We start from the raw sequence: 23389 nt of genomic DNA on the forward strand, positions 1-23389 counted from the left end.
AAATGCTAACAAGCTCTAGCACCTCCCTTTCACCATATTTATTAACCAAAATAACCTTTTTAATTAATCCTAACCTTACCAATCTAATCTAAACAAGCTCTTAGAATTAGGTGGAAAGATTGCATTATACTTAGTGTGAATAGTCCCAACAACATTCAATACTCCTCACAAGCTCGGGAGCGTAAGAATGTGTGAATTTGACATAAACTAGATTTATTCTAAAGAATTCAATTTAGTGCTTGTTACTTGTTCTATTTTACAAAACAATTATGGATTTTTCACAATAGATAACTTGGATGATTTAACACTAACTCGAATGGCCAATAAGAACTAGAATTGAAATCAAATATTCAATTGGAACAAAATCAAATTCACTAAATAGAAATTAGAAACAAACACCAAGTCCATGACTGAAATAACACTCAATAGTCAAGATATAAAGTTGGAGAGTCTAGGGTTCTAGCCACACATGACTAGAACAAAACACAAATCTAGGAAATGAAGTTAAAGTCTTACAAAATTGAAATCCAAACGAAATCCAAGTGTTTCCAAGTGTTAATTTTCTCCAAATTCTTCCAGAAAATCGCCCCAAGTACTCCCAAAACCGACTCAATTAAAAATTGAACGGGTTGCACACTTTTAAGAATGAGGAAAAACTACTTTTTAACCCACGACCATGTTTACACGGCCCGTGTAAATTAACATTGTCATTTACACAGCCCGTGTAATTACAAAAGTACACTGCTTAAATTGGTCGGGCCTTTAAAGTGTGATGCTAAGAATTCGTTGTTTACACGGCCCGTGTAAACTCAATGTTATAGTTTACACGACCGTGTAAATCCCTGCATTGCCAAAATCTTCATTTCTTTGAAACTTTGTCCACGTCTCTTATTTACCTCCTATAGCAAGATCCTATCTCCAAAAGTCCCTGAAATATTACACAAGTGAGTGAATGAAATAGCCTCATGAAAAATCCCGAAAAACATGCAAAATGCATGACTTTAAGCCTATATGTAATGCACTATTATGAAATAAAACTACAAAATGGGTGCATGAAATGCACCTAAAAGATATCGAAGGTTAATTTTTGAGAAACTTCTCTATTCGCTATTGTTGCTTCGTTCATCATAGAAAAAGGGGAAGAAGACATAATGTTTCACATTTGATCCCTATAGTTTCAGCATAATGGAAATTTTTACCTAGAAACAAAAATCTTTGCAACTATTGGAGATTATTTCTCGGGTTTTCAAAGTTGTCATTTTTGCAAAAACATTTCCAAATATATGAGCAAATTTTTTTCATTTTCAAGTTAAAGGCGATACATGAAGTCAAGATTTTGAAATTTGACATATTTTTCGAATTTTCTGGATTTGAAGCTTCACATTTTTTGTCACGCGTAGAGGGGAAGTATAACATAGATAAATCCAATTTGAGCACTTTCTCATTCCCATTTGGAATTTTTATAATCATATTTCGATTATAAAAAGGGGGAGAGATTTTGATATGGGTATTCAAAAGTTTTTGGATTTTTATATTTTTAGTGAATCATCTTTTATGATTGAAGACCGATGTGACTTCGAGGGGGAGTTATTATTGATTATGAAGTGATTTGGATTTGATATTCCGAACTGGGTTTTTATGATGGGTTTGGACTTCTTGATTATTTTTAGGATGTGCTTTATGCTAAAGGATGGGTAATTTTCTTTGGAGTTTTGGATGTTCAAGGAGTTAAGTTGCCTCTTATAGCTTTGGATTGTAATGTCTCATATTCTAGAACCCGAATTAGAAGGCTATAGAAGATTTTGAGATTTGATGATCACTTCTACATTCTTGTCACGATTAAGATCTTAATTCGCGAAGTGCTCTTTTGGAACTAGAATTCGGGTCATCCATTCCAAGATTTGAGGGTGAGAATATTGGGGTGCAAAGCTCTCCATGGGATGCTGACATAGAAGACTTTTCCCTATTTGATGTAGAATGTGATGGTGAAGGTCTTAGAGAAGGCGGAAGGCTTCTAATGTATAAGGCCTTATGAGTTGAGCTTGCCTATATATATTAGTTTAGTATTTTTTTTTTTAGGTGGAGAGAACTCCCATATTTTGTATAGATGAGTAGTTTAGATTGAGAGAGAGAGAGAGAGAGAGAATTGTGCTTAAACGTTAATTCGTCTCTTTTTCAATTATGAATTTCTTAATTTTGCAATTTTCATTGCCATGGGATCCTACATATATCAACCTAAGTTTTTTAAGATGTGAGTTTGTTGGACTATCCAAGGAAGATGGGCATGATAAATGAAAATAACATACCCAAAAACCTTCAACCTATGGAAGATAAAGATCAACTTTGCATCGAAAGAGTAGGATGAGGTGAAAGAAATAGAAATATCACATTTAGAGCTACAACCGAAGCATTAAAAATCCTAAATCCTACTTCTGGTCTCATCAGAATCCACCATGTAACCTGATTGTTATGGTAGTTTCTACCTCCAACAAACAAATAAAACTTTATGGAAAAAATCAACAATGTGATTGCATAAGGGTAGATAGAGTAGTAGATGTCGAAAGACAACCATTATGAGTAAACAGACAAAGGGAATTTGGCCATTACATTGAAAATGCAAAGAAATAGAAAGTAGATTGCTATTTTGGGTTATAAGGTTAAAGTAGAAAATAACCTTAGAAATGAGCCAAAAAATAAGAAATAGATAAGGAAAGTAAGGAAAGACTTCAGGAACGAAATCCCTTTAAGGATGGTAGATTGTAAGAACACGAAATTTAGAGAGAGTTGACTTTTAGTCAACTATTAACCAAAATGGCAAAATGGTCATTTAGAGGAATTTCATAATTTTCTGGAGATGTAACTTCATGAAAATGTCCAAAATAATTTGAAGTCACTTAGAGGAGATTAGATGAGTAAGTTTAAGAGAAAGAATGCATGAGAAGATGCATTTTGGTTAAAAATGGTAAAATGGGTATTTTATGCTTTTTGGGCCTAATTTGTGACTTAATAGATTAATACCTATATTAAGCCGGTGATAAATGAATTAATAGAGTTATGAAGTATGTTCCTACCTTCGTTGAAGGTTAGAAGTTGGGTGGGGGGGGGGGGGGAATTGTCCCCTAAGCGGGAATGGAATCAACAATGTACTTTGCTGATTCCCAGTTACCACGTTGTGGTATATTGCTCACTACAGCGTAGTGGGAGTTGATGAGGGTCTAAATATAGTCCTTTGTCATAAGTATAGAGAAATGTACTTTGCCCCGCAATGCGATATATGGGTACCATGACGCTGTAGAAAGAGTCCCACGATATGGAAAGTAGATCGCCATGGTGCAGTGAAGTAAGTGGTTGCCATTGACCGAGATCAACTAGACACCACAAAAAGGTAAAGAGACCAATGTGGTGTAGTGTCGTAATAGATGTAAAGGTTGTTAAGCCTTCATTCTTGTCACAGCACACCCTCAAACCCTCATAACCAAGCTTTGGCGACTTTGAGGTTGGATAAGGATCAAAAAGTGATTAATGGTGCTTATGGATTGGATTGAAGGTGGAAATCTTGTGAGGTAATCATCTTCTCCATTTTTAAGCTAGTCGTGCTTTTAATGGTGTTTTGATGAGTTATCACCTGATGGACTTCGAAAGAGGATTAAAATGGATTGAAGAAATCAAAAGTCATTTGTATAGATCTAACAATATTTTATAATAAGTCATCACCTGATGGTTATGACCAATAATCCCAACTCTAATATATTTTTTTTAAAACGATGATCTTTAATTATTACTTATCAAAAACGAAATTAATCTACTTTTACAAAATCATGTGATATGATTCCTATTGGTTGTTTAATTTTTTTTTTTTCGCTTTCTTGCTTAGAAAATGTCATTAAAGAAAATTAATATTAACAATCCTTTTGCAAATATTATAGAAGCTCACCTTGTATTTTTATACAATCTTATTTTTAAGTTAGTAAAATTGATATTTATTATAACATTTCTTTATACACTATAGAGATATCTATAAATTTGAAACTTAAGGTGGTATTTGTAAATAATTTCAACTCGATTCAAAGATACAACACATTCGACCAAATTCATATTTTCATATAAAGGGGTATCCGTGCGATTGCGGACGCCGAATAGATTTTTTGACGTATAGTTTCATGTCAGTAATTACTATGCTTTCAGAGGACACCAGATAGTTTTTTTTCGAGGATTAGTTTTTTTGCTAAACACGTGATATTCATTGAAATATTAGAAAACTATTCACCCTATACCAAATTACATGGTACCGAAATTTATTTGTGGTTAACCAAATATTGTCAACCAGTTAAAGTTAATCAAATTGCATGCATTGCACGAATATCCATTTAAAACTTTGTTCAATTATATTTTAATACAGTCAATTTGGTGCATCAAAAGAATTCTGTTAAAATTTAATAAATGTAGGTTGGTAACTATATTCTTTGTCTATACAATCCTACTACATGAATCATTTTCAAAATTACAATTTGAATTTAAAAAAAAATAAATACTATAGTTTTAAATTTTTCAGAATTCGATTAAACATAAATTATTGCAAGTTTAGCAAAAATAAATACTACAAATTTTATTTCTTTAAGGAAAACCGACATATGGTCTTGCTTATATAAAATCATCATTAATTAATGGGTTAATATCATAAAAATCCTCAAGTTTTCAGGGTTTTGTCGGTTTTGCCCAAAGTTGAATTTTATGTCCGCTTTTACCCTAACATTTTCGAAAAAATGTTCGGTTTTACCCTTTTACCGGTAATAACAGGTTTTCCAAGTTACCATTATATTAAATTCACAAAAAAAACCCTTAAATTTACCTTTTTTGTGTTTTTACCCTTAACTTTATAATTCTTTTACACTTTTACCCTAAGTATTTTTTTTTCATAATATACGTATTCATGTAGAAAAATCGTATTTAATTATATGTTTGTTTGTGTGTGTGTGTGTTTGCAAGGTTATACCATTTAAAAAGATAAATAATATTTTTAGAATTATGAATACGTGTTTTATAGATATAGTTTTTAGAAGTATAAATACATATTTTTACATTATTATATATAAATATGTATCTATACTTCTAAAAATATATTTATACTTAAAAAAAACATATATCAAAATACATATTTACACTTCTAAAAATATATGTATATACTTATAAAAACATGTTTATGATTCAACAAGTTTTTTTATTGATACGTATATTTTTAAATGCATAAAAATATGTACCTATAGTTCTAAAAACATATTAATTTGCGTTTTTTTACATCTTAAATGGTTTATCCAAGAAAAACCCATACACACACACACATACACACACACACACACATATATATATATATATATATATATGTGTGTGTGTGTGTGTGTGTGTGTGTGTGAAGAAATAACATTAAAAAAATGTAAATACAATACTTAATTAAATTTTTTCATATATAAAAAAAATTTCTGCATGAATACATATAATATGAAAAAAAAAAACAAAGGGTAAAAGTGTAAAAAAAAAATATAAACTTAAGGGTAAAAACGTAAAAAAACTATAAACTTAAGGGTTTTTTTTGCGAAGCTAATATAATGGTAACTTGTTATCACCGGTAAAAGGGTAAAACCGAACATTTTTTGGAAAATGTTAGGGTAAAAACGGACATAAAATTCAACTTTGGACGAAACCGACAAAACCCTGAAAACTTGAGGCTTTTTATGACATTAGCCCTTAATTAATTATAAATTGCATTAGTTTCTAATTAATATGAATGCCTATTATTATTAAACATATTTTAAATATTTAACAAAAGAAATACCATCGTCCTTTGTATTATGATTATTGAAATTAAGATCATGAAGTGTGTGCTTCAAATGGTTTTTTACAAAGCAAAATAAATGAATAAATAAAAAATCAAAAGGATATTATCATTCGGACAAACTTCTACAATTTCATAGTAAAGTTTCTCTTCCTCTGGTTCAATAATCTCTTCCTAAGTGTCGCTATAGATGAGGTGCTTCACTTCCATTTTGGTTACAATAGATGCATTGCTTCCCAACAACTGAATAGTCATCGGCCATTTCCTGATTTCTGTGATCCAAAAAAAAGAAAATGGTTCAGCAATGTTCTCATGTTTATTTATACAATGTCATGTATTTATCCAGAAAAGATAAAAAGAAGGGCAATGACTAAAAAGAAAGCAGAGATGACGAAAAACTTGTCCAAAAATATCCAAGTAGTAAAATAACTACTTCTTGATTGGTGGTGTTATCATCACTTGATACTTGGCCAGTCAGAAGGCAAAGGGGATTTTTAATCCTCGAAGATAACATCTTATCCTCTCCATTGTTTTTATTAGAAGCATCAGTTCTAAACATAGATAATGACAAAAGCTGAGAAAAATCACTTCTTAACTTCTCTCTATTCTTCTCAACTTTTTCCTTTGCAATAGTAAAATGGTTACCACTTTTACATTCCATCATTACTTACAAACTTATTTATTATACCATTAAAAATTACTTCTTTATTGTTTCTAAGTAAATCAGTATTCATTCACTTGACAGTAGGTATGAAAACTACTATATTCTCATGAGCAATTTCTGGATGGTACATGGTTAGGTGATGCAAACAAACAAAAATAATAACTACATAATACAAAGTACATCATAACAGGTATCAACTCACTTCAATCAAAAGAGCCCTTTCTGCTTCTCCAGTTCATTTATCCTTGATGTTAAGAATCCAAAATCACTAGAAAATTGCTCTCCCCGAAAATTTTGTCAATATAAGGAGGTTGTGAATCAGGACAAGAAAATGTATTAAAGGATTAATATACAAATTCAGCTGTCGTCTACTATTTCCAATAGCTCAAACAAAATGCCAAGATATAAAAATCGGAACAAAAATCTTCTCTATGAATTTAAGAAATATTTGAAGTATTGGAGAAATATAGTTCTCTTCAACCAATGCTACTATTCAACTATGCTTCACCGGTTAGTATTGACTCAACAATTGTATCTATCTGCAAACGTACAACGCCCCCCTCAAACACGGTATGGTATGCTTGCATGTTTGCATTCATATAAATACAGATCGAGTAATATAAAGATTAACATTAAAACAAATGGAGGATAGAAATCATTCTTACCTTTTAGCATGTCAACATGTGAGCTGTATCATTAAACCCGCTAAAATTTATATCCCCTAAATGTAAACGAAAACGAAAAATTTAGACACATAAGCAAATAAAGAAAAACCTGAAACATCATATTCACATCTTAATCATATAAAAGGTAGAAACAGTTTAGGGTTGAATCCAACATCACATACGTGCTAAGTGATGGAAAAATAAAATGAAAAAAAGATGTCAAATCCAGATATAGAAAGATGAAAATCAAACCTGAAGACATTTTTATATTTCTAATTCTATAGGATGAAGTTTACGAATATCGAACCCTGACGTCAATTTCAAATTTCGAACATGGATGTTCAACAACGTTGTCCTATTTCTCAGTAAGAATATACGGCAGAGATGGCGGTGTTGACTACTCCAGTGGGGCTCATTAGTGAGGATGGTGCGATGGTGGTGTGAGTTATAGCCGATGAAGATGGTGGCGAGAAGATGTTGGGTGTTTGGGGAGTTATTAGGGTTTGAGACCTTTACTTGAACTGCTTTGTTGAATTGGTGATGTTGTAATGAATAAGATCAGTATTCGGTGGATGTAGAGCACAAATAAAAAGAAAATAGAATAAAGTGGAAGTGCAGGTAGATGCATTGCTGAGCGAAACATGTCTAATCCTCATCAAGAAAGAAAGATCTGCAAAACCTAACCTTGTGGATCTCACCCCCCTAATATGAGGTGGTCGAATTCATCGAGACAGGTCGGTCCTGACGGTGGGCAACCCGGGAGACCGCCCACGACTTTAAGGGCCCCAAAATTTCTCAAATATATAATATATATAAAAACAAAATTTGTGTTTACGTCTTCTAAGGGCCCAATTATAAAATTAACCAAACTTTAGCCTAATGAAATAACCTTTTTTTGTCTAGACTCTGGAACACTTTTTGAAGTAACGTTAAGCAAACACTACCGTTTGGGGCGTCTTACAGAAATCCTCATTAAGCGGGAACCAATTAATCTAATTGACATCTCGTGAATCCTAATCGTTGCCTCGTGAATCAACATCAGAACAATGATTCATAATCAGTTATGTCGTGTGACTTCTTCCCTTCTCGTAGTCTCTTACCAACCTTCAGATTATAATCAGTTATGTCGATTGAATGCAAAATTGCAAAGCACCCGATGAATGAGATAAAAACCGTAAGGTTAGCTATAAATTTTTTTTGTTTGTTTTTTTCCTCTGATTCTTTTGTTTCTCATTCTGATTTGATTTCTTATTCATGCTCCTTATAGTTTTTATTTATTTATTTATTTATTTTTTTGATTTTGTTTGTGCATCTATGTCTCAAATTGCTAGATTGCTGGAGACTGGACTGTCAATTCTTTATAGATTCTACCTATTTTTCATATTTTTTACTTAACAAGATAATTTCTTTGTAGATATCTGATTCAGAACTCAAAATTATAAATCTAATCCTAATTTTTCTGATGTTTTAGTGTTGTTTCTGATTTTATTTTGTATTCACATTCCTGATTTTACTTTGTTAGATTTTTTTACTTAAGAAGGTAATATATTTATTAATATATGATTCAGAATTCAAAACTTTAAATCCAGTTTTAAATTCAGATGTTTGATTGTTTGTATTTGATTTTATTTTGCAGTTGCACCTTGATTTAAATTAAATATGATATTAGGCTTCTATAACTTTAAGACAGAAATCATATATCAAAAATCAGATGTAATCTTTTCCTATAAGTAGATAGTGTTTAGCTATTAACAATCTACAATGTTTTCCAAAAAACAATTATCTAGAAGCCAAAAAAAGGAAGAAACGAAAAAATTTCTGATGCCTTCAATCAAACTTATAAAGGATCTATACATAATTTTTTTTAAACCATCGAGTTCGTATAGTTTGAATGAAAATGATACTAGTTTGAATGCAGAAAAACTAATTTGAATTAAAATGATAGTAATTTCTCTTTTAGGTAATGTTGTGGTCATATTTATGTTTCTAATATTAATAGTGATTTTTGTGGACTTTGTAATGTATTGTTTATTTTTGAATTAAATTAAATTTTATTTATTATTTTGGGGGCCCATTTTTTCTTTCTGCCTTAGGCCCATAATACATTTGGACCGGCCCTGCATCAAGCGACCGGAACAAGTGCAAGTTAGGGTTGTGGCCAGCCAAGAGCTGGAGATAGCCAAACCAAGGGGAGTTTTGGCCCAAGCTTTTCTCATACATCAGAGCTAGCCATAGTTTGTTGAAGGCAACTATGATTGGGGATGGTGGCAACGGTTGATTGAAGACATAAAAATATCTATAGCTGATGGTGATTTAAAAAGATACAAAGGATGTTGCGATGGTGTATTCTTTGGAGGAAAAAGGATATGGCAGTTTAAATTAGTCTCCCCTTCAACGTGGTCAATATTTGAGGGAACGAACCAAATAGGCCGACATTTAAGGATCCAACGTAGACTTGATATGAAATACCTTGTTTTTGAAATTTAGTAATATTATATTGTTGTTTACTTGTATTGTTAGCTTAATGGTTTGGACGTCTTAAAAAAATAATATTATTATATTCAATCTATTTTTAGAAAAAATTAGATTTCTTTTATAAGATAGTAAATATATATATATATATATATATATATATATATATATATATATATATATATATATATATATATAGGCCTATGAGCAAGATAGATGGATCAAAATGCATCAATAGAAGAAAGGAGCCAAGAGGATTTATAATTCTCACACTCTCTCTTTGGATTATATATATATATATATATATATATATATATATATATATATATATATATATATATATGCATGTAATTTGGATCTTGAGGCACTAAGTGAATGTCCCCAAGTCATGAGATGAAGATAGAAGATAATTATATAGGTAAGAACATGTATCAGAGCATGTATGTATATTTAGAGTATGTAAGAGGTATACATTTAGAAACATGCACCATAGCATATAAGTATACTTAGAAAAGATATGTTTAGATGAGAAGGGTATCCGTTAAATACCCAAGAGATGTTAGATGCAGAAAGAATATGATTACATGTAATATAATCATATGTATGAGTGTGTAATTATGTCTAGACACTATTGGTATTATGTAGAATACCTATGTGTTAATAGACATAGATAAAGATTAAGTACTAGATGAGAACTAGAAGATCTCTTAATGAGAAAAAGAGATATATTGTCCATGGGACAAATATTATGTGATAAGTCACATAATAGAGATAGACTTGTTAGATAGATGATTTAAGGTCCCAAAAATACAAAGTAAAAATTTCATTTTAAATAAATCAAACCATTCATTCATTTGTTCCAAAAGACAACCATAGTAAAAGTATTTCCAAAACATCAGAGTAAAATAAAAAACAGTCAATGCGGAATAAATCTCCAAGGGATGCAGTGCAATCAAGTCGGACCCTTCCTTTTGTGAATGTTATCAACCAAATCATAGTCTTACAGTCACCTTCTTCCATGGGCCATATCATGATCTTTCCTTGCAATATTGAGAGTCAGATCCTGGACTTACATACAAGTGTCAGGGGCAGATCCTGGTCTTACATACAATTACCAGGGGTCAGATCCTGGTCTTACATACAATTGTCAGGGGTCAATCCTGGTCTTTCATGCATATGTCATGGGCCAGATCCTGGTCTTCCATGCAAGTATCACAAAGAAAAATAGCATCCTACATATTATAGTGAGAAGACTCACCTGATTCTACCAAGCTGAATCCTAACAACGCTACTGTCGCGAGCTAGACGGCTCCTCTCTCTCCGAACACCTACATACCATACCAATAACTCTATTTAGATCTTTTTCTTTATACTAGACATCTTGTACTTTATTTATACTTTTATACTAGTAATAGGGTATTTGTGTTTTCAGACAAAATCTTAGGTTTCAGACTAAGTTCACACCCAACCCGCACCAAACAACACACAAAGCACTAAACTGGAGGCTACTTCTTGATTTAAACACTCTCATCCAATTAACCTTGTAAAATATTATATGAGTTAGATTTTAACGTTGTAAAATATTAAAAACGTTAGAAATAATAGCTCTTCGGTTTGTGAATTTCGGGACACGACTTGGGCAAAAGGGCGTCGTTTCTTGGTTCTAGACACCAACACAAGATCCAATGAATTAAGGATGCTAAAAGCTATTCCTAACAACCTTAAACAAGGTGTAAAAAAGATTTATAACCCAAAAGAAAGAACCAAACCCATATGATAACAAAATCCCGAAACACGAGTTCACCATGAAATATCGAAGCAACCCAAGGTTGTAATCTTTTTTTTCAGAAGTACTATCTTGCTACTAGACATCAAAGGGACTTAGAGTCATATGAGAATTTCATAGTGTTTAGAGGGTCCGATATTTTGATAGTGGGTTATTGTTATCCTTAGAGTATGGTATGAGATGTGACCGTTAGGTCTATATGAGAATAGAATGTGGATGCATTATATAAGAAATAGAGAAGAAAAGAGATAGAGTAGAGAAAGATATAGTAGAGAAGAGATAGAGTAGAGAAGAGACAGACTAGAGAAGAGATAAAGAAGAGAAAAGATATTGTAGAGAATATATAGAGCAGATAAGAGAATATAGAGTATGTATAGAGTATGAGATGAACTTGAGAAGAGGATAATAAAGAGTATGAGAGGAAAAGAGAAAGTATAAGAAAGAGTAGGATAGATTAGATGAGAAAGAGGAGAAAGAAAGATTAGCGAAGAAAGATAGAAGATATATATGAAAGAAGAAAGAATAGTAGTGCATGCTATTTGAGAAAGGAATTAGATTGTAGAGTAAGAGAAAGAAAAGAAAAGAAAGAAAGAGTAGATGAAACATGATAGCATATTTGAATATAACTCACGAGACATGTGCTCTGGTGTAGTAGATATGTTTCATGTTGTAGGATCAAGTTGTAGCTAGTGTACAAGATGAAGACAGGAGCATAAAGAACTTAGATTAGGAGTAGTTTTATTCCTTGTTGCATTTAAATTGTGTTTGAAATTTTATTGTAAACCCATGATTATTTCCTAGGATTTAAAATGTTTTTATTTTTATGAGTTAGTATAATTCCACAAAAATTTAGAAATAAGTATGATAATAGCATTAGATGTATGTGTAGAAAATATCGGTTGATACATTTGTACCTTTTAAAATCCCCATAATCCCTTGAATGTAAAATATGGTCGTGCTTTGAGTTACACGACCATAGAAGTGAGTTTTCGCGTTTCAATCATCAAAACTTCATTTCAAACTGCTTCCAGCTAGCTTCCAACTTCCTTAGGTTATTTTCAGTTTAAGTTTTACTCCAAGTTTCCAATTTACATTCATACGCCTTCAAAATTCTGCCCTGCATCAATTACCTTGAAAAATACGTCAAAATATGAGCAATACTAGTGTTCTTGTGAACATCATAAACTATCCAATTAACACTACAAATGCAATTATAAATACAGATAAAGTTATGCAAGATAGAACTAAAACGAACAAAAAAGATATATAAAAATGCATCTAACTCATTCCAAACACTTTCTCCACTAACCCCTCATCAAACACTCCATCCTATCTTGTTGGAAACCACCATCGATAACCCTCCAACGATGTAACCATCTCACAGACTCACACCATCGATGTAACGATTTCACAAACTTACATTGTTGTTCCAACCATATCACACAATTGTCTTCGTTCGGTGGTGCAGAACACCGACGAGTAGACGGATCATTGTTAGAGCATGGTGCATGTCTAAGGTCTAGCTTCAATAACATGTAGATTCAAGACCGATAAGTCTCGTACATGGCAAATCCTTTATTGAAAATCACAGTGTTCAACCGTTGATCCCGACACCTTTACGGATATCCATGATGACCATCACTATATGTTTGATGTGTATCGGAGCCACCACCACCACCATTTGTGCATTCTTCCCATAAATTGTTCGTATGTTCTTCCTAAAAAAACACGAATTTTGGAACCATTTTATAGAAAGGGGGAAACGTATTCGATATCTCGAATCATTTTTTGGAGGGGGACATACACATTCGCTTTCTAGAATTTTTTTCGATTTCTGGAACCTCCGACAACACCTTTATTCAAGCATTTTTAGGTTTGATTTTGATTTTGGGTACAAGTTCTAGGTTTGTTTTTTAATTTGATTTGGTTTTGATTACATGTTTTCTTTGATTTCTGGTTTTAATTATGATTATATGGTGTTTTTTATTATTCTAGTTCAATTTCCTTTAATTTGGTGTAGTGACCTGCGGTAGTTCGCAGAGGTGAACGAATATGATGCCGAAAGTGAATTGTGGTGGTTAAACAAAGGTTACCATAGATAATAAGTGAATGTTGGAGAGAAAGGGAATAAGGGAGTGTGTCTGGTTTTGGTGGGTCCCATATATTCTCTAATTTTTTAATTAATAAATAATAACCAAATAAATAAACTGAAAAAGAAAAGACAAAGAACACTATACTTTTTACCGTTTGGCAACAAAGACAATAAAATCATATCATAAAGACTATCAAGTAAAAACACAATAAAATCATAGCACAAAAATACAATAAAACCATACAATAAAGACGGTGAGACTAAAAAACATATAAACTTAAAGAGCAAACTCGTAAGTTTCAGTAGGGTGTTCGTTTGGATGAATTCGCTAGATTCAATCCAATTTAGTGAATCCAAATTGAATTCTGTTTTCAAAACATATATTCAAATTGTCCAAACTAAATTCAAATATAATTAAATTCAACCACATTACAATTCCATTGGATTGACTTTTACAATTTGGTTTTCAAAAGGCAAGACATTTTAATAAATATATAACTTTCGTATTAGTCCGCTCTATAAAAAAAACTAAAAAAAACTTATTTAACTAGTTGTGAATCAAAATTTATAAATAATATCAAGAAAAATATATTAAAGTTTAGTAGTTTATAGACAAAAAAACATTTTATAAGAAATACATATTAATGTATTTTAATAGATGAAACTTTCTAATCTATTAAATTAATAAATAATAATTTGTTATTATGTTTTTGGACTATTAAATTTTATAAAGCAAAACCAATCCGAAATCCAAAATAATAATTCAGTTTTGCTGAAAATCAATCCAAAAATTTGAATACATTAACCAAATAGTCTGATCAAAATTGTCTAATTTGGTTTTATCCAAAAAATAAATATATAACTTTAGTATTAGTCCACTCTATAAAAGAAAGGGATAATGACTTGAAAGGATAACGAACTTTCGACTTTGTTCACATTTAGTCACTAAACTTTTTTTTCGTTATCTATTTGCCACTGAACTATTGAAATTGTTCATATTTTACCCTTATGACCGGTTGTTACCGGTCATAAGGGTAAAATGTGAACAGTTTCAATAGTTCAGTGGCAAATAGATAATGAAAAAAAGTTTAGTGACTAAATGTGAACAAAATCAAAAGTTCGTTTCCCTCTAAAAAGTTCAATGACTAAATATGAACAAACTTCCTATGAAATTATGTTTTAGCAAATTATTTATTTTTGTTAAATTCTAGAAACATTTGTTGATTAATAAATCTATGAAATAAAAAAACAAAACCCCCGAAAAATATATTAAAAAAAAACAAAACTGAAATAAAAAAAAACAATGTCTCTCTCTCTCTCTCTCTCATGTCACAAGGCTATTTTATCACATGCAAGTGAGTTTACAAAAGTCAAACCATTTATAAAGTTATACATGGATAACTCTGTACCCAACATTCTCCCCTCAAAGTTAGGAATGGATGACCCGCTTCAAATCTTCCAAACCCGAGCAACTTCACGAACCGAGCCTCAAATGTGACACATTTAGAGATGAGCATCAAATCTTCAATTCTTCCATGACACATCTGAGTCCATACAAACCGAGCATCAAAAGGTAATTAGGAGTTTCTCGTTCGCCAAAAAATTACCCAAATTTGAGCATTTATGCACACTTCAAAAATCTTCAATAAGTCCAAACCTATCATGAACTGAAATCACTTCCGAATCTCCAATCGAATCATTTCATAAAATTCAAATACTCGAGGTCACTTCAGTCTTCAAGTCCGCATAATATGAAAAATTCAACTTTCGAATTTCCATATCTAAATCTCTCCCTTTTTATGATCGAAAAATGATTATAAAACCAAAAAGGGAATGAGAAAACGCTCAATTCGGAATTTTCTATCCAAAACTCCCCCTTAACACATGACATAAACATTTTGCTTCAATAGGGAAAATCCAAAAAATCTTCAATTTTTAGCTTCGTTCACAGACCGCCTTTGACAGAATTTTGAAATTGATAATTTCTATCCAAAATTTTGGATTTTCCAGATTAAAGCAAAATATGTATGTCATGTGTTAAGGGGGAGTTTTGGATAGAAAAAATTCCGAATTGAGGGCTTTCTCATTCCCTTTTTGGTTTTATAATCATTTTTCGATTATAAAAAGAGGGAGAGATTTAGATATGAAAATTCGAAAGTTGAATTTTTGTAAAACTAAAATCAGATTGGAGATTTTGATTTTTTATTTTGGAAAATACCAAACCATTGGTTTTTATTTTGATTTCGGTTTTTTCGTTTTTTTAAATATATTTTTCGGGGTTTTTGTTTTTTTATTTTATAGATTTGTCCACAAATGTTGCTAGAATTTAACAAAAATAAATAATTTGCTAAAACATAATTCCAGAGGAAGTTTGTTCACATTTAGTCATTGAACATTTTAGATGGAAACGAACTTTCGATTTTGTTCACATTTAGTCACTAAACTTTTTTTTCATTATTTATTTGTCACTGAACTATTGAAACTGTTCACATTTTACCCTTATGACCGGTAACAACCGGTCATAAGAGTAAAATGTGAACAATTTCAATAGTTCAGTGGCAAATTGATAACGAGAAAAAAGTTTAGTGACTAAATGTGAACAAAGTCGAAAGTTCGTTACCCTTTCAAATCATTATCCCTAAAAGAAACTAATGAAAATTATTTAGTTAGTTGTGAATTAAAATTTATAAACAACTACCAAAAAAATATATTATAGCTTAGTAGTTTATAGATGAAAAAACTTTTTATAAAAAGTATATATTAATGTATTGTAATAAATGAAATTTTCTAATATTTAAAAAAATAATTTAATAAATTTATAATTTATTAAATAAATAATAAATTGGTATTCGTTTTTTTTTTTTGGATTATTCTGTTTTCTATTTTAAAGCGGAAAACTAATCTAAATTCAAACTAATAATTCAATTTTACCGAACATATTCAAAAATCTGAACGATCCAAATGCTCTAATTAAATAATTTGATTTTATTCTAAATAGTAAAGAGCCATAAGTTTCACCAAACCATATGCAATAATGTGATCTAATTTATAACATAAAGTCATAAAGATACATTTAAACTTCAAAACATTTTACCAGTCTCCACTAAGTGGGCCGAATTCTAAGAATAACCGGGCTAATCAAATGCTACATGAAATGTTGAAAGCTGTTTAAACTCACACTTTTACCATTCTTATTATCATTAGAGCAGATAAAAGTTGATTCAATCCGTCAATTTAATAATTTGACGAACAAAATTAAGGGAAATTGAGTAATTTAACCCGTATAAATGGTTTTTTTTTCTTTTTACATAAATGATTATTTTTTTTTGAAAAATAACCACATTCTCCGCAACATTTTGTTTCGGAGAGCTCTCCGGAATTCTAGAGTACGGTTCCGGCCCATGGTTCCGGAATAGAGTTTCCTAGTTTTATTTATTTATTTATTATATTTTTTTATATTACGTGTAACATGTGGTTTTTCTTTTAGCATAAGTTTTGGTTTTATATAATGTATATGTTTTGCTTTTATAAAATGTATATTTTTGGTTTTATCAAATATAAAACACAATTAAAATCAACAAACAACTAATAAATACATGAAATAAATAAGTGATGTGTCTGTAAGTGGTATTACAAATACGATGTTTAAATTAACTTTGTCCTTGTGCCCAAAAAAATTTCGCCATTCGTTTTCGATAACCCACAACCCATGTACCGGTTTTACCCTCTTTATAAATCGATTTCCTGGTGATCAACGCCCATAAGAACCAACACTAAAACACCCCACAATCCCCTCTGCTGTCAATATGTTGTGGTACGTCTGAGGCATTTTCCAAGATCATCTTGAAGCTCTCAAGTGAGATTGAATAAGTTGGTTCAGTACCCCGGTAGTTGACTCCCACTAGCAGTTTGTGGATACGGGCTCTCAGACCTATAAAGCAATCCTCCTTTTCCGAACAGTAGTCACCCTTCCAATGACTATCATATATAGTTATTTTGAATGTCTTCAAATCTAAAGAACCCAAAAACTAAGGAGCTTGTGGTATGTTGATTGGGATGTAAAGATACAAAAAAATGTTAGAAATAATTAATTAGTATATAAATACTAAGATAATGTAATCCAAACAAAATTATACGATATCACACTCTACCAAGCCGGGTAAACGGATCCGCTAGCCATGCCACTCCAGTCATATGCATTAGTGTTGAAAGCTGACGACACCGCCGTTCACCAAGCATCATCCGCTCTACGCTCTAGTAGCAATGAGATCCACATCATGATGTTTTGCCAATTATTTTTTTGCAATAAAGTAAGTATTATTATTAGAAGTGTAGTATGTAATGATCAAATAATTATATTACTTACATCACATGACAACAATCCTCCATGATTATTCGCATATAACCATGTCCAAAACTCAAGCATAGCAAAACCGGTCAAATAATTGTGAGCACACAACAACGAATCATCATGTTCTTTATATACAATGTGTATGGTAGGATCTATAAGATTGTCAAACTGTGCTAGTTGTTGCCGTCTAACACCTTTCCTCTTCATTTGTATCCATGACGACTTATATCAATGGACATAACTTTTTGACGTTTAGAACGCCTAAAAGGTGCTTACGCTGGTGTTTTGTAATCATCCCGCGAAATCTCTATTACACCCGACGGGTGAATAACCGAAGACTGCTGCTCAATGCCGACATTCAGCGACTGTTAAGGGTCGACATCCAGCGACTGTTCAGGGCCGACATTCAGCGGTTCTTCGAGGGTGCTTAAGACATAATCATGCTCCCATAAATCATTGTCATTGTAGTATCCCTGTACGTTTCAATAATGTATATTTGTAAATGATGCAAAAACATAATGACCATAAACGATGAAATAATTAAAAATGTACCTCCATCCCCTTCGCGGTACCGACATCGTCTCCGAGAGTCTTATTGATAAGTAACACCCCAAAAATTCATGACATAAACATTTTTCTTTTTGATTAATAAATCGTTAATACATTTCTTTCTCATGAAACCAAGGTAACCAAGAGTTAGCAAAAACAGCATCAAATCAGAGTAATTCACAGAATGCGGAAAACATGTGGTGTGTGCCCTGCAATCATCCTGAGCTCTTTCTTTTGAAAACTAGAGTACCTGCATGGTCTCCCCCGCATGGTCTTTATCGGGAATGTGATGGGCTCCCTGCATGGTCTTTGCCTGGAATGCCATGGGCACCCCCCATGGTCTGATATCCAACTGCCTCGGGCACCCCCGAGGTCTTCCATTCAAGTATCACAGAGACAACTAGCATACTACATATCACAGAACAACTATCATACCACATAACACATAATGGGCCGGCATTGGTGCCTTTGACCCATGGATATAGTGAGGAGACTCACGTCGCATTGCAGAAGCTCACTGAAAGAATCCCTAGTTGTTGCCCAGGCGGCTTCCTGAACTAGCAAAATCAATAATACACCCAATTAACAATTGGGTTCCAATTCATAACCACAACTCCATATTTGGGGTAAAATGACCATTTTACGTCCGTGCATGCAAGGAAGGAACCCTAGTGCCCAAAATGGATTAATAAAGGACTTAATGCATTAATGGGACTCAGGACTTAGCAAAGCTTGCAACTTTATGCCAAGAGAGGTCATAAAAGGGTTAGATCTAGCATAATAACCCTTGAAACCCTTATCCTTTGGACAACCCCTACCATACACCCAAAAATCAAGCTAAAACATCCCACAAAGAGATCTAAAAGATAACAACACAAGGATTCGACTTTATACCTCAAAAGGACTGCAACAAATGGAGAGTTTCTGGATCCAAATCCTTCCTTCTGAACTAAGCACCTTCATTCTTCGAACTCCTTCCGAAGAACACCAAAAACCAACTCTCCAAGCTCAGCACAAGCTCACACACTCAAGCTTGAAGGATAATACACGAAATTAGGGTTTTCTGGACAAGGAGGCTAACAAAAGGGAGTTAAGGTCTTTAAATAGAGTGAAAAACCCTAAAATTAGGTTTTTCTCAAACAGTGCCCAACTCGTCGAGTTTCCCTATACCAACTCGATGAGTTGGTCCTTAAAAATACACTCCCCAAAAGCATCCAACAGGTCGAGTTTATGCCATAAACTCAACGAGTTGGCCCTTTAAAAGGGAATTCATTTCCATATTGACATTCTCGATTCAGGATGTTACAACCCTCTCCCACTTAAATTAGATTTCGTCCTTGAAATTGCTACTTATTAACACTTATAACAAAACAACCAACATGATGATCATAAACGAAAATTCAACGCAAAAAATAATCTTCCCAAGGCAACTGGAATCAACCCTGGCAGAACGAACCTCAAACTCTTGCAGAAAACTACCTTTACCTTTCCTGATACCCGCAATCTTAAATTGATCTGACTTCCTGACATCTCACCCCCTCTGAACCACTATCAAACTATTTCCACAACAAAACCAGACTAGGCAAAATACTTCCAACCCAGATTATCTTGATGCTTTTGAAGGAATAGAATCACTGATCATATACAACTATAGAATAATTATACCCAACAGAAGGCTCAGATAATCCTTTGGGTTGAAGATTCATCCCTGCAACGGTTAGACTCAGACAAGAGCTACACGATAGGGTCTAATCAGCCACTCTGAGATTATTTAATCCAACTGCAAATGACTTAGCATATACTTCGAATAACAAGCGACTCCACATACGAATCCCAAATTACTAAAACCACTCCGACTCATCCTACTACCACTTGCTGCTTTCCAAAAGTAGCCGAGACCTCCCTGATCCCAACTTATCTGCAACTACTCGAACACACCGGACTCCTACCTGATTGTTGGGCTAAAAGACGCAAAAACACACAGTACCCCACTTGATTCCCGAAAGAAGATCTCAACTAATGAAAACAACTCCGCAACACCCTGCCATCAAATCCACTTCTCCTAATTTTGAACATGATTTGGTCCCTCCACAGATAGTACCATTCGAAGACACAACATATTGGCTCATTCTGTCATCATACTAAACCCATTTCTTACTCTTGAACCTTGAGATTTTTGCCTTTAGCATAATGACACCCCGAATTCTTATTACACTGAAACAAAACCCTGCACATAATGTACGTGATACCCAACTCGAGATTTTACCCAAAACCGATTTGATACCCCACTCATAACCCAACACCTACGAATCTACACATGCATTTCACATCATATCCTTATGATTACCAACCCCCTTTACCTAAACGATGAATAGGTATACCCAAACCATCTCCGAGACTCCCACTCTTGCACCTGGTCCAACCACCAAGTTCCCAAGATTCCAACAACTAGGCTACCCAGCCTAAACCCCTCTGTGTCACACACTAGTTACCCACATGTCCAGCAACTCAAGATCCAAACCCTTAACTCAATAATCTCTACTAGTTCCAACCTGAATTTCATAATCACCTGGGCTTGCCCAAGAACCCCAAAGACCCTCAACCTAAAACAAAGAATAATTCCCTGATAACCCTGGTAGGCGTGCCCAACGCACGAACTGATTCTCCTTCCATGCTCATGACCATCATATAAATAGTCTACTTCAAAACCGATGAATTCTACGATCCTATCGCAACCTAACATTACTTCCATCCAACCATGATTACCACCAATGGCCTCACCACACTCAAACAACCACAACGTTGCACCTCCCGAGACGAATCCTATAACCCATCAGGAGTTCGGGTCATGCCTATGAATTCCCACTGCCTACTATGCATAATCAAGGCGATGCTGACCGACGATTTGGAGTTTCCTGGACTCCCACCAACATAACCTAGGCCTAAACAACCACCTATTTTTCACCCACTTGGACTCGACGATGCTCCCTCACCTCTTAAACCTTATGGATCTCCGATCCATTTCCTTCAATTAACATGAACTGCCAAAATCTCGGGCTAAACACTACAAGCACCCCATTACTAGCCAACACAATGGTCACTTAGCTTTGGAAATCCTGAAGAATACCCTAACAATCTTAACCAATCAGATGATCCCAATCACTTCCCATGATACCCTATACTAATGATATCCAAGATAAATTGTAGATTTCTCACCATCTTACGCTGCCTAGGAACCGGTGAATGATATGGGCTATCCCGCAGTCTTACAACACTCTCTCCCCAACTGACTACTAGTGAATACTACGACTCCCCTATAGTCTTACAACACTTTCACCACAATTGACTACTAGTGAATGCTACGACTCCCCCTTAGTCTTACAACACTTTGAACCTCACCATAATCGCAACCCAATGCCTCACCCCTAATCTATCAATTTGAACACATAGAGTCCAGCACGCACTCAACCGACCACCAAACCGAACTCAATTCATGAATGGAACCCCAACCTGATTCCCCAAATCCTGCTATAAAGCAATAAGAGGACGCGATTCACATGCTGAGAAGTTTTACCGAACTCCCAACTCACACATCCCTTAAACCAAACAACCACTTGGGTCGCCTTCCTCCCCGACGGGGATGCGAAACTCATTCTAGTTTCATGACTACTCTTGCTCCTGAATACCTGAACGATTCTCTCCCACCTGATTTGATTATGTTCTCACGGCATATGAGAATTGAAGGATTCCTAACCCTTCTTACCCCTAACAATCTGCTGACAACCAACGCTTACCAATGCTAGTGTTCTGTGACATCCCCAAAATCTCGGCCAGAAAAGACCGATTTCATTTATGCTTTTTAAAATATTTTCAGAGTAAATCCTTTTAATTTTAAAAGAGATGCGAAATTTGTTCCTAAAAACAAAACAAGATAAAATAGATATTTATCAAAACATTTCATATAGAAATATGATTTCATTTAAAAATCGAAAGTTGGGATGTCATGTTCCGATACAGATCATAAAGCATAAACGATAACATTACAAGTCATTCAACAAATATATACATATACAGACTTGTAAACAAAACAACTTGATGATTCGCCCATCTTAAGCTCTTGCGCCACTTCCTATAATACAAATAAACTGAGTGGGTCAGGCTTGGGAGCCTGGTGAGCATATAGGGTTTTCAACCCACAATAATTATATTTAATTTCAACAATCAACAACAAACCCAATTACCCATTCCCGTTATCCTCACTTTACGTCCCTAAAACAACATCTATTATAAGGGACCTAATCTAGGATTTTCATCGGGACGGACATTACTACAAAGGGGCTTCCTTAGCAATAAATATCCTAAAGGCAACCATGAGGGGGATAGAGTACACCGGTGAACACGTCGTTCACAACACCTACATGTTATGAGCCTGCTAGTGTTCCACATGACAGTCTAGAATAGTCCGTGGTCGTCATCCATACTCTGCTGAATGACTAAAATAACACCAATAACACCGAGGCCTCTCATTTGTTTATTTCACACCAATTATCTACCCATGTTCTATCCAACATATTAGTAGATAAAAAAAAATATACATTTTTATACATTGTTTAAAAAAACCTGTATAGCATGCTTTAATCAATACATATTCCACACAACAAATGAGGCATACGCACATAACACGTATTTCATAGAGAATATATCAGATCTATGAGATAGTAGAGAGTGAATATACATTCACACATATAACAACAAAATATATACACATATCACGTACTTTATATAGAATACTTCATAATATTGCGTTGGAATGAAAATGACTACACACTCACTTCCCGTATTCTCAAATACATTCAACGATTACTTGAATAATATCGCGTATTGAAAAGGGACTATACACTCACCTGATCGGAAGACGATCGGGCAGCACTACGGCTTGCAGAAGTAGTGTCTCTCCGTAGATCTAGAAGATCTTCACAA

At 33.5% G+C, this 23389-nt stretch overlaps 1 long non-coding RNA gene across 1 annotated transcript; it reads right to left on the bottom strand.

Annotated features, from left to right (window-relative positions):
• Positions 1–5809: 5809 nt before the first annotated feature.
• LOC145094667 (uncharacterized) lies at positions 5810–7788 on the bottom strand. Its single transcript, XR_013703473.1, has 3 exons — positions 7412–7788; positions 6697–7215; positions 5810–6102 (listed from the first exon to the last, which is right to left on the bottom strand). It is a non-coding gene; the product is annotated as an uncharacterized LOC145094667 (long non-coding RNA).
• Between the last annotated feature and the right edge of the window lie 15601 nt (positions 7789–23389).

Source organism: Lactuca serriola, chromosome 3, assembly GCF_051521515.1.
Source record: "Lactuca serriola cultivar US96UC23 chromosome 3, Lser_US96UC23_V15, whole genome shotgun sequence".
Taxonomy (NCBI): domain Eukaryota; kingdom Viridiplantae; phylum Streptophyta; class Magnoliopsida; order Asterales; family Asteraceae; genus Lactuca; species Lactuca serriola.